The sequence below is a fragment of the Uloborus diversus genome, chromosome 9 (genome assembly GCF_026930045.1).
Source record: "Uloborus diversus isolate 005 chromosome 9, Udiv.v.3.1, whole genome shotgun sequence".
NCBI classification, from domain to species: Eukaryota; Metazoa; Arthropoda; class Arachnida; order Araneae; family Uloboridae; genus Uloborus; species Uloborus diversus.
In genome coordinates this window covers 98,669,512-98,682,361 of record NC_072739.1, presented here as the reverse complement: position 1 = coordinate 98,682,361, position 12,850 = coordinate 98,669,512, and positions in this window count along the sequence as shown.

Here is a 12,850-nt window from a genome sequence, read left to right as displayed (position 1 = left end):
CTTACCGGTTAGTTTGTTACCAGTTAGCTTGTAGCATAGAGGTGTGCACCTCGAAGCGATTTTTCGAAAATTCGATTTTGTTCTTTTTCTATTCCAATTTTAAGAACATTTTCCCGAGCAAAATCATCATAAATGGACGAGTAAATTACAAAGTTATCATAAAGTGGGACCGTAACATGGGCAAGTCAATTCGCAAGAAATTCACCATACATTATTTGTAAATATACAGGCGAACCAAAAGACTTTTTAATTATCTACTACGGGCAAAGCCGTGCGGGTGCCACTAGTAATAAATAAATTGCAAGTTTTTTATTACTTTTTTGAATTCTATTCATTAAAAAGGACTATATAAAAGTTACTTACGTCATAATTTTTGTATCCACTAATTATGCTGCTTTATTATCTGCTAATAAGTTAAAACTATTAAATAGTTATATGTCCTGCTGTAGAAAGTTAAAACTATTAAATAGTTATAACTTTCTCGGTTTAGAAACTAACATTAAATTCTAAATTGGGATAAAGTTCTTTATGAAATGAAACAAAAATGATGAATAACAAAAATTATAAATGCGTATGAAATTTTAATTTCAGTCTCTGCTTGGAGTAGAAAATGACGTTTGCCCTTCCGAGCAAATTGAGATGTTTTCCCAGTTTGAAGTGGAGGCAGAACAACGAGGGTCTACGCCAATTGATGCCTTGGAAGTAAGCATCTGTCCCGTAGAAGAATCGAAACAAAATATATGTACAAATTCACCCGATGTTGAAGAAGTGGTATTACCGAAAAAAAAGATTGGGAAGAAGGTTCAAAAGCCGAAAAAAGTGACGGAAAAGAATGACCCCGGAGAGCTTCTTCTTACAGAGGCAGTTAATGCCCTAAAAAAATGCCCTAATAATACAAATAAAGATGACCAAGACTGCATTGAAGAAGCTTGCGGACGATATATTACGCAAATTTTGAAAAGTATCCCGGATATGGATATGAAAAAAGTCGCACAAAAAAAAATTGTAAAAGCTGCATTAAAATTTTTATGATGTAATAAAGTTGGTTTTGAAAAATTAGCATTTTACATTTCTTGACTTTGTAAAATTAATATTAATGTTTGAATATGGAAATACATTTCTTTCAATGTATTTGTGTTATGTTGCTCTACATAAGTGCCTACAAATACTGCACATCTAACTTTTTAAGTGGATATATAGAATGCAGCTTTCGTAATTTTGGCAGCAAAAAGATTTTGCCGGGACAGTAGAAAATACAATCGAAAAAAAGGCAGAAACCAAATCGCAAATCAAGTTTTATTGAATTTTTTTTATTAAAAGAAAATTACTGATAAATAATACAATGTAAAGAAATACGTCAACTAACAATTTTATTATTAATTGAAATTAATCATATAATAGTAATAGCAAGTAGTTTTAAATCTCCGCTACAATATTATGTTTTTTTTAGTCCAAATCTTTTAATATTTAAACAAGTTATATCTTTGAGATTCATCACTCGTTCGATTCTAGCTACAGAAATCGAGACTTTACAAAATCTATTCAATATTGAAACATGAAATTTAGCATGCCTGTCTTGTAAGTACTTGTGAGTGTAATAGACTGCATATTATGTAAATGATAAAATATTTTTTGATTTATAGCCTATTTGCCAAAAAAAGAGGTGACTAATATTCCAGAAATTTTTGGATAAATTCACGTAATTTGTTATAATTCTTAAAAATTTCATTTACCCGCAGTTTGTTACATTTATACATGTGAAAAAATCTAAACAAATTTAATGAAACTAGTTAATTGTTTTAAGTACAGCTTTTCTTCTAACTGGTAATTTTCAATCATTTTTATCGAAAAATCACACTTTTTTTAAAAAAATTGAATGATATTATGGATATTTTGATACGTCAGATGTTTTCAATCAGACAACTAAATTCTTCAAAACAGTAGATTCATCCTCAAAATTAGCATTTCTTTCCTCATTTATATTTAATATTCCATTTTTATCAGTTTTAATGGAGTTCATTTAGCATTTAGTTGTTTTACTCATTTACCTTCTGTTAACTTCTTTCACACGGTTATATGATTCAGAAATAAAAAAATAGGCATTAGTTGGTGCACAGACATAAGACACTTTCTTTTTTTCTGATCAACATTTACTATTTGATATGAATCTAAAATTGTTACAGTACTAATATTTTTATAAATATAAAATAAAAAGAATATTATATTTATGATGTATTAATTCATCATAAAAATATAGTACACAACTTCGCCTATTTTTCAATATTACTATGATTAATAATTTTTATATTGAAAATACCGCAGTTGAAAAAATAAATATTGAAGTATCATGATATTTTCAAAATAAATATGGGATATATATTGTGATATGCATCATGATATATATCGGCAAACCCTGGTAATTAAGCTCTGAAACTTATCTAATAGTTTAGTTTTCTAGAACTGAAGTGAAATAAGTTATTTAAATAAAATGGCAAACAATTGATAAAGTGAAACATAATTTATTTACAAAACACTTATGTACAAAATATAGCCCATTAGTGTAATTTGGCCATGTCTTTTTGCCAGGGAACAGCCCCAGGCCCATTTACATAATTGGTAAACCTCACCCTTACCTCTTTGGCCACAAAGGACCCTGATCGCTTATCAGTTTTCAAAGGAGGTAATGCATTCGTATTGTGCCTCCAGCTTCCCTTGAAAATTTTCTTTATCACTACTTCCTCCCTGTCGAGGCTCGGTAAAGGAGAGTAAAGCTCCAGGCATCTTGACCGCAAAAAATTGTGAAGGCTACATGCAGCCATGACTATACTTATTGCCTTGACAGGGAGAGTCAAAATTTCGCTTTGGAAAACCCTGAACCTGTTGGCCAAGATGCCGAAAGCATTTTCCGTTACTCTTCGAGCCCTCGACAGGCGGTAATTGAATATTATCATCTTTTCTGTGAGGGGTGTTGGGTGTTCCCTTATAGGGTTTGAGGATGTTCTCCTCAAACGGGAAAGCATCGTCGGCCACTATTACAAAAGGAGCAGGAACATTTGTGCTAGGAAGAAATTGTCCTGCTGGTATGTTCAGTTTATGGCCTTCAATGTATTTCTTCAGGGTGCACTTATTGTAAACCCCTCCATCACTGATGCGGCCATTTGTGCCAACATCTACAAATAAAAATTTCATGTTGGCATCGATGAGTGCCAACAGCACAATACTGTTGAAGTGCTTATAATTCCAGTATGTTGAGCCGGAATTCGGTGGTGGAGCAATTTTAATATGCTTCCCATCGAGAGCTCCAATGCAGTTTGGAAAGTTCCACTGCATGAAAAACTCCTCAGATATTTTCAACCACTCTTCTCGAGTTTTTGCACTCTCATCTCCTCCTTCAGTACTTGCGTAATGGCCTTGCATACAACAGGTATAATTCCGGATATTGTATTCTGTGCCACCCTGAAGTTGAAAGCGATGGAGCTCTGTGTCTCCCCAGTTAATATAAAAGCATATGGTATAATTTAAATTTACATATAACAGTAGATTTAAATATTCAAGGATCCAGTTTATCTCCATCCATTAAAAAGAATAATGGAGGACCAAACATATTATAAACTAGTCATTCAGGGTAACTTAGATTTACAGCTTCTCTACTGAGAACTGTCCTGCTCATATTTTGAGTTTTATTGTAATTTTTGGTACGAAAAGGATGAACACTCTTAGAGTAACGTCTGAGGTTTTCCAAAATTAAGAATTAATAACTATAAGCTCAATTGAAAATGGATTATTAGCCTGGTTTTTAGCTTTCCTATCATTTAGGGCAACTTTGCACCATGTCATGAATGGGATGCAGAATAAATTACAGAATAGTTGAATGATGCAGTTAGCAGTGCATGATGTTGGAAACATTTTTTTTTTTGTTAAATAGAGAACATTAAGTATTTCATAACCTTGCTCGGTGCATGCAGTAAGTACTGGATCTTCTAGTTTTTTAAAGTAAAATATACTTAAAAATTATAAGTGGAACAAAGTTAATCATAATGGCTCAAAATTACACTGAATGGTTGATTGATTGCAATATTACACAGAAGTGATAATTTTGACTTAACTAATGTTTAATTTCAAATATTTCTGCACTCCACAAATAAATTTAAAAAAAAAACATCATCACTTCGCATTGTTTATGGCTCATCACTAACTTTTGGTTGACTTTAGAATGCTATAATATTTTTTAAAGAAGGGATAAGCTGAGTTGAAAGTGAATAGAAATTTAATGAATCACAAAGCATTGCTCCCATTAATCAAGGGAAGAATCAAGGGGTTAGAAACGAGTTTTTCCCCCTAGACTTAACATTGTGCGAACTAAGTACTTCTGATGTATTAATTAAACCAGGGCATGTTATAAGCCAGTTAGTTTGACTGTATGTATTACCACTAAAAATTGCTAAATGATCTAAAAGTGAGTGTTGACTAAGATAAAAATTTAGGCCAAGCAAATAGGTTTTTACTAGTGAAAGAAATATGCAAAATTAACATTATTTTAGATTTATTACCTGTTGCTAAGTATCTGAGGGTGATGGCAAGTCTTTCACCAGCTGGAATAGCTTCCCTCATCACCGTATTTTCTTTGACTATGAGGGGCTCCACTTTGGCCAACAAATATTCAAAGGCATCGGTATCCATCCGAAGAAATTTCCTATAACTCTCTTCATCCTAAAAAATATCATGGGAAAATAGTACTTATAATTTTGCAATAAAAGTTATCAGCAAATTCATTTTTCCAGCTGGAAAAGGATAGTGAATACATGCAATAAAAATTATTTTTAAAAATCACGCATTATTGTCAATTAAATTTTTTAATACCAAATTCCACCATTGAATTGCTTGCTACAATTTGGTTAGCAAATTATTTTTTATTTCAACAATTTATGTCAAAATATTACCAAAATTAAAATAAAATTCAATGTTTACCTAAATTCCTCAAATAAAATATCAGTATGTAGCGATAAAAGAGTTAATTATATTTTAGCGATATTTATAAACAATTTTTATGTTCAATTTCATATTGTTACGATATCATATTAAAATTTCTTTTGTTTATTCCAAAATAAAAAAATATTGAATGCACACTGACTGAACAAAACAAACAATACTTACTTCTAGGGCTAGTTCTCTCATTAAGTTTTCATAACAGCCTAATCTTTTTCTTCTCAAAAACCATTTCCTGGTCCATATTTTCCTCTTCTTCTTTTCTTTCTCTTTCTTTTTGATTAAGCTATAAATAATTATGCCTAGAATGGGAGCGAAAGATGGATTGTCCATCGTTATGCAATTTCTTTCTCGGCCACAGTGAAAAAAACACGTTGAATAGTAGTAAACACGGTGATAATTCAGTGCGGTGTGCGAACTCGCCTAAAATGGTACACAGATGCCCACGCATAGAATCAACTCTCCCTTTGAAAGCCTGGCATCCCTGTTCAACTTCTGAAAGAGAAAGTTGCATGAGAGCTTAAAGGCCATATCACACGTAGCGAAATTCGTTCAACCTGACGATCAACTTCGGTTCGACTCAACCGCGAGAGCGAATTCCGACCGGAAAATCCCCGTGTGCTATGCTTTCCGAGGTTGAACGTATTCCATTCAACTTTTTATCTTCTCGGCAAAAAAGTTGGATCAACCTCAACTTTCAGCCAATCAGGAGGAAGCAATCCTCTGACCTGTTACGTCAAAATACAACATGGCCGCCTGTAACAACATCAACAGCGTGTGCAAGGAATGGAATAAACTGCTAGAATAACTTCAGGTGAGTTATTAGTACTATATTTTCGTCAAAAACAAATATAAAACGTAATATTTTATAAATCTCCACCTTATTATTGTGTTAAAAGGTTAATTTCTAGTTCAAAGTCGTCGTAAGAATTTCCTTGCCAAATTCGCCAATCTCGTAGTGTGCAATCTTGCCAAATCAATGAATGTTTATAAACAATCTGAAGCAAGAGCAACGGTAATGGGTCAATCCGTAGAAATCACCCAGGCCGTGTTGCTCGACATTTTTGATTTTCCTAATTTTTTTACTAGTTAATTCTCACTACTAGGTGAGTTCAAAAGTGTTAAAAGAAAATTTTTTAAGCTCATACTTTTTTTAACCCACCACTTTAAGTTTGCTTAGTTGCCATTTTTGGACCAAAAACAAGTTTTACGTAAATGCATCTAACTCGGTCAATTTTACAGTTATCAGGACAAAACAAAATCCATCACCAGAAGGATGCCCCAGATACGATTTGCTTGCAAAATATTATTTAAATGGTGAGAAAGGTGAAGAAAAAAAATAACAATTACAAACTGAAAATTAGAATAAAATACGAGTTTTAGTGCAACAAAATTAGTAAAAGGAGGAGAGTCTCAGCTATATTTTTTTTCTTCTGTAGATATAATATAGGACTACTTGTTGTAGGAATTTTAAACTTAAGAACTTTGTCCTTTTTTTTTTTTTTTTGCAAACTTTTTCAAAAATGGAAAAAATCGAATTTTGACTAAGTTTAAAGTAAAATATCTCAAAAGGGACTAGTGAAAAATTATGAAATTGATACAGGTAACACCTTTTTTATGACATGAAAATATGATTACAATTTGATGACTGAAACTCAACTGGTACTAGAGTTATAGAGCATTAAAGTTGGCCAAATATTGCATTTTCGCAAAGTTTAAAGCAAATTATTTCAAGTGGGAACGAGTGAAAAACAATGAAATTGATACAGGTAGCAGGTAGCACCGTTTTATTATATGAACCTATGATTACAATTTGGTGACTGAGATTCAACTGGTGTCAGAGTTATAGTGCATCAAAATTGGCCAAATATTGCATTACACATACACAAAGTTAAATATTAATTCATAGATAAGCTTCACTTTCCAAACATTTAATAGAAACAAAAGTTCATCTTCTTGAGCAAATTAAATTCATGCAATAGAATTATGCACAAAAAATAAGCAAATGAATAAATGAAATAAATGTTTAGCTCATTTGTCCTAAACATTTAAGTATATACACATCATAAATCAATTGTTATTAATAACAACACATTTTTTTTTTTTTTTGCTACAATTTATCATCTTTTACTTAAGTTTTCTTCTGTATATAAAATACCAGACACCCGGTTATCACATTCAGAGGCTGGAGGCAGATGTTATCGCTGAGATGACATCTGCCTCCAGCTCGGTTATTCGCTCTTCCGGACTGATGAGTTCCAATAAAAACGAAACTGTAGTCTCTGGATATGATAATCGGGCTGTCTGGTATAACATGTGGATTGTTTAAAAACAGCACACACACCATGCCTATACTTTACGAAATACATTGATTTTACATTTCATAAAAGCTAGGGGGTACTTTGCCTGTCCTCCTCCCTGTATAATATTCATGTTATATATACTTGTCTAATTTGTTTTCTTAATTTTAGATTATGTGAGAAAGAATTTCAAGTTATTGTTTACAGATGCAGTTATAGAGGTTGCAGTCAAAAACTGTTTGTTCCAGGGCGAAGTTAATTATTGTTGAACTTTGAAATGTAATTGAAATTATGTATTAATACATATGAGTGTGTGTGTGTGTATGGAATTTATTGTAAATAAAGTTTATGTATAAATTTTATGTGTCAGTTTCTCTAAAGAATACTAGAAAAAAATGAACTTTTTTTATTTTTTTTTCTTTCTTGGTATATATTATAAAAGATAATGTTCCTTCAGTATGCTTTGTAAAAACATCTATGAAGCATTGTTCTTCTCAGAGAACAAAAGTAAAACAACTCACAATTTCTTACTTAATTGAATGTACCTGCATGACTCAATTAAATCAATAGAACCATTTTAAGTCCAATTTTTCAAACTATGAAAAGTAGTACAAACCTGCCTAAATCAGTAGAAAAGTTGGTATTCTTGCGTTCTATGTAACTTGTAAACTATGCAATAAGTACTTTATACTCTTCACTATTTAAAAATTTAAGTTTTGATTTTTTTTAAAGTAATAAATTTTATGTGCATGTGTTGGAAAGATAAAATAGAATGGGTCATGTACAGAGGTTTCATATAAAAAAAGTAGCATGTATATATAAAAGTAGAAAATTTTGTTATTCCACTTTTTGTGCATTGCTAAAAAGATTTCTATTTTAACAACTAAACTTGGTGTACATTCAATAGCAAAATAATAATACTTAGACGAGGTTGGGTTTTTGACAAAAAAAAAAAAAACCTGTTTTTGAAATGACCTGTTAAAAACTCCAATACTGACATTGATAGTTTTTATAAACACATATGGTTTCCTGATGCTGAAAAATTATTTCACATTATATCATTAAAATTAATAGTTTAATTAATAAGTTTGATTAAAATTAATCGATAAATTTTCTTGTAAATTTGTTACACTGTAAAAGTAGTTATGGATAACAGTTACAGCTTGTTTTCAAAGTAGTTTTGTTTTAAACTTTTTAATAACTTAATTCATTTGTAACAATTAGATACAATTAATTTTATCAATCAAAAAGGCTTTCTGGGAAAGGATTTATGCAATGTCTCTTTTCTTTTGAGTAAAAATGAAACTAAGTTGATCAGAACTCAATAGTTAAGTATAATAGTATCTAAATATTTTGAATGGTGATATTTACTTTTTTTATGTTATTAATTTTTTCTCTAATATAAATATTCTCTGTTTATAGAGGAACTAATAGTTGCTTGATACAACCAAAGACATAAATGTCAAAAACTTAAATACCAACTCTAATAGCTTTTGTAGCGGTTATCTCTCAATTCAGGATGTCCCAGCAAAAGTATGATGAGAAAGTTTTAGACAAAACAATATACCCCTGTTCAGCATCAATAGAGAGGATATTCTCCAGTTTTGAATTGATCCATTCCAAACTTAGAAATAGACATGGTGTGCAAAAGGATTTGAAATTAGTATTTTATCACTGCATGGTTTGAGGAGAAAAGATTTAGAGTGGGAATAAATGTAAATGTTGACTAAAGATCCAAATTTTATTAAAGTTTGAAAATTAAGCTAGACAAATGTATGCATTGCCTTTCACTTTCAGCTTTAAAAAAAATTAAGGAATAAATAGTCATTATTATTGTTACTATTCAATATACTGCTATTTCCATTACTTGTTATCCTATACTAATAGTAGCTCTTTTATTCATCTCTCTCATTCTACAGACAAGCAGCTTGTTGAATCAACATTCTGTTTGGGATTTTTTACTAAACATATATTTTTTTTAATCCAAAAGAGTCGAAAAGTTTCCTCTAGTGTATGAAATCAAAATACTTTAAACTGAGAATCATTTGTTGTAGCAATTTCATACTAAATACAAATTTTTTAGTCAGGTTTTGGGCAGATAAGTGTTTAAAAGTAATAACTCAGAAATGTCCATTTACTTGATTTATAATTGCTGTTATTAAATTTTGTCACATATTTTAAAGTGGTAGACAAGTTTACTGGTTTAAAAATCACAGCTTTTACATAATTAGACAAGTTATTTATAAATATCGACTCTTACTCAGGTCCAGATCTACATGCCCGCAGTTGGGGGGTCAGGGCAACGACCCAAGAAATTGGAAAACTTTTTAGATAAACGAATACACTTAAACCTTCAACGTTGCAAACACATTTGGGAATTTCTGTAAAGTATCAGGATAATTAAAAGATTTTATTTGGGAAAATCAGCAAATGTGAAATAAATACATAGAATTACCTTAATATGAGCCACGAAAATGTCCGTTTCAAATAAAATTATTAAAAAAACCCTTTAAATATATTATGAAAAGCAGCAAGACTAATCAAAGTGTAAAAAACGTAATAGTTACATAAGAGTTACCTACATTTGCAAAAAAAAAAAAACTTGCTAAGACCCAGAAAGATGGATAAAACAAAATTTTTTATTGTAAAAAGTTTCTTATGGTCCATTGATTTTGTAATGAACTTATACGTAAAATGAGAGGAAAAAAAATCAGGAGTTAAGAATTTCAAACTCCCTCAAAAACAAAATAAGTCAAAAAAAAAAAAAAAACTTTGTCTGATAATTAAAATAGCCGTTTAAAACATAAACAAATAATAATATTGAATTAAAAAAAAATAGTGAAGAAAAGCTTCCATGGTTTTAATCAATTCTTATCGGGGAAGGGGGGATCAAAACTTACAGATCCAGGCCTGCTTTTACTCATTGTTTTTAGGTAAAAGGGCTGTTATCGCTGTATTGAGCTAGTAAAATTAACATGTTTATAAATCACTTTTTCATAATTTCGAATGATTGCAACTTTCAAAACTGAAATTAATTTACAGTTTTGAAATAAATTGAGAAAAAAAACCCCATTAAATCCAAAAAACATCGCTCAGAGTACATTGTGCTAAGTCGCCTAAAGTGGTAGACAGAAGCCACGTTTAGGATCAACCCTTCATTTGAGAGCCTGGAAACCCTGGTCAACTTCTCCAAGAGAAAGTTGAATGAAAGCTTGAAGTTGAACGGGTAGGTTGAGCGAATTTCGTTACGTGTGATATGGCCTTGAAGTTGAACTGGTAGGTTGAGCGAATTTCGCTACGTGTGATATGGCCTTTACTGATTAGGCCACCACGACCTCAACTTTGAGATGAACAGAACGACGTAATACATTTACCTTTATATGTGCCTTTTTCTATCTCTTCGATGTCTCTTTCTATGTCACGGGGGTACCTCGCAACTGCGACAATTGGGTTGTTTCCTTCAGTCGAAAGTACTATTTTTAGTCACTGAAATTGATAGAATAAGCAAAAAAAAAAAAAAACATGGAACCAGAAAATACTTTCCTTTTCCCAACAGTTATTTTTAAATTAATTTTTTTAAATGTCCAATTTTTCAAACAAGGCGTGGCCTTTATGACGTCACAAGTGATGCACTTTGTGGCTCATCTTTCTACCGCATTTCCAAGTTATGATAATCAAGAAGCGAATAAAATATTGCGCTCGACGCTTACTATCAACCCTATCGTTGCCAATACACGTGAGTAAAGATGCGAATTAAATATTGTGGTCTGTGAATGGCAACACTGAATGGCATTTCATCATTTGTGATGTCATTGGCACAAGCGTAAACAATGAAAGCGCACCGATTAAAGTAATTTTTTAAAAAATATTAAACTTAGTCAAATAATTTTAAAAATTGGTCAGATCCTATGTTTTTAAGCATGCTCTTTGAGAAAAAAATAATTTTAAAATTTTGGAAACAACCCCGTTGCGTGGAGGTAAATCTGCCACTGCCAGTCGTATGTTTGAGATAAGTTTATACTCTTGCACATAAAGACCGTCACTGATGCTCTCGTCTGAACTCTTAGGGCTGTTGTTGAAGTACTCTGTTTATCTAAGACACGGTCGTCATCTTGGGGCTCAACGCCGCTTTCTTCCCATGTCTGCTATAAGACTGTGGTGCTTCTTCATTGTGGGTTAACATGGAGTTAAGAAACCGCAAGCTAGAAGCAAAATACGCTACTTCACAATAGCAGACATTGGAAGAAAGCATCGTTTAGACTCAAGATGGCTGATGTGTCGCTAGTTATTCAATGATTCAGGGCTTTAGTTTTTTTTTTTTTTTTTTTGATTTGGTGGGCTCAGAGCTTCCTTTTCTTCTCAAGAGTTGAAGTTGGGGTTCTTGACTCTTCCTTTCTTTGCACACGTGTATTATTTGACTTGTATCTTGCAGATTTTCATACGGGTTACAGGCTCTTCGAAGTTTTGTAAGGAGGCAAAGAAATAAATAATATGAAGACAATAAAAAAACAAAGGAGATGCATACACTGATTGAACTGTGCCAAGTTGAAATTTTGTAACATTACAGAAATTACAGAACAAGCTTTTATCAAAAGAAAAATTTTCAGTAAGTTACAACCAATTTACTCTGCTATAGGGCATTAATACTTGTACTAGTCGTTGGGATTGTATCAATGGTTGTACCACAATTAACCATCATCAATTACATCATTGTTACACGTACAAACTATGTGCCCCAATTGGTCTGCCCCAGTAGCAGATTTTTTTTTCTAAAGGTGTCAAGTCTGCCGTTTGCTGTTTACACTGTAGTTCATGAGTGAAAATAAATGTCATTAGCATGCGTTATAATGTGCTATTGTACTCAAACTGATAGATAAAAAGGAATTTCGATTATGTTGTCACAAGTAAATTTCCAAAAGAAAATTAGAATAAAACAGTTAAAGTTACATTTAAAAAAAACTGCAAATCAAATCCCAGGAAACTTTTGCCTGAATAAAGTCTTCAATGCTGGCCACCTTTAGGAGGCAAATTAAAATTTTTTTATAAAATAAATCGACTAAAAATACTTGTATTGCACCAATGTACCTCATATACCAAAGTGCACATACTGGTAATAAATACCTATTTCATTACACATGTTTATCATAGTGGCTTAGCTAGTAATAGTAAAGATTTAGAAGGAAATCTCATTTCTTGCTTGTTTGAATTATGTATTTATCCGAAATTTGTTGTTGAAAGAAATAACAGCTTCGCGTTGTAAGCTAACTGATCATTTAGTTCCTGACTTGAAGCATAATGCATAATTATGTGCTGCAATTTGTATCTTGAACTCATTTTCACACCTGATTACATTGTCTGAGGTGAAATATAATGAATACGAAACATACTCTGATAGCCTCAAATAAGCCTTGATTGAATGAGTTAGAAGTATCAAGAACTAGTAGATGAACAAAGAAAACCACGGATTTAGAATAAAATGCTAATTAGTGATCTATATTTCGAAGAAATGCGGCGAAATATTTCGTTCGTTTACATCATGACTCACCCAAACATTTCGAAACAGA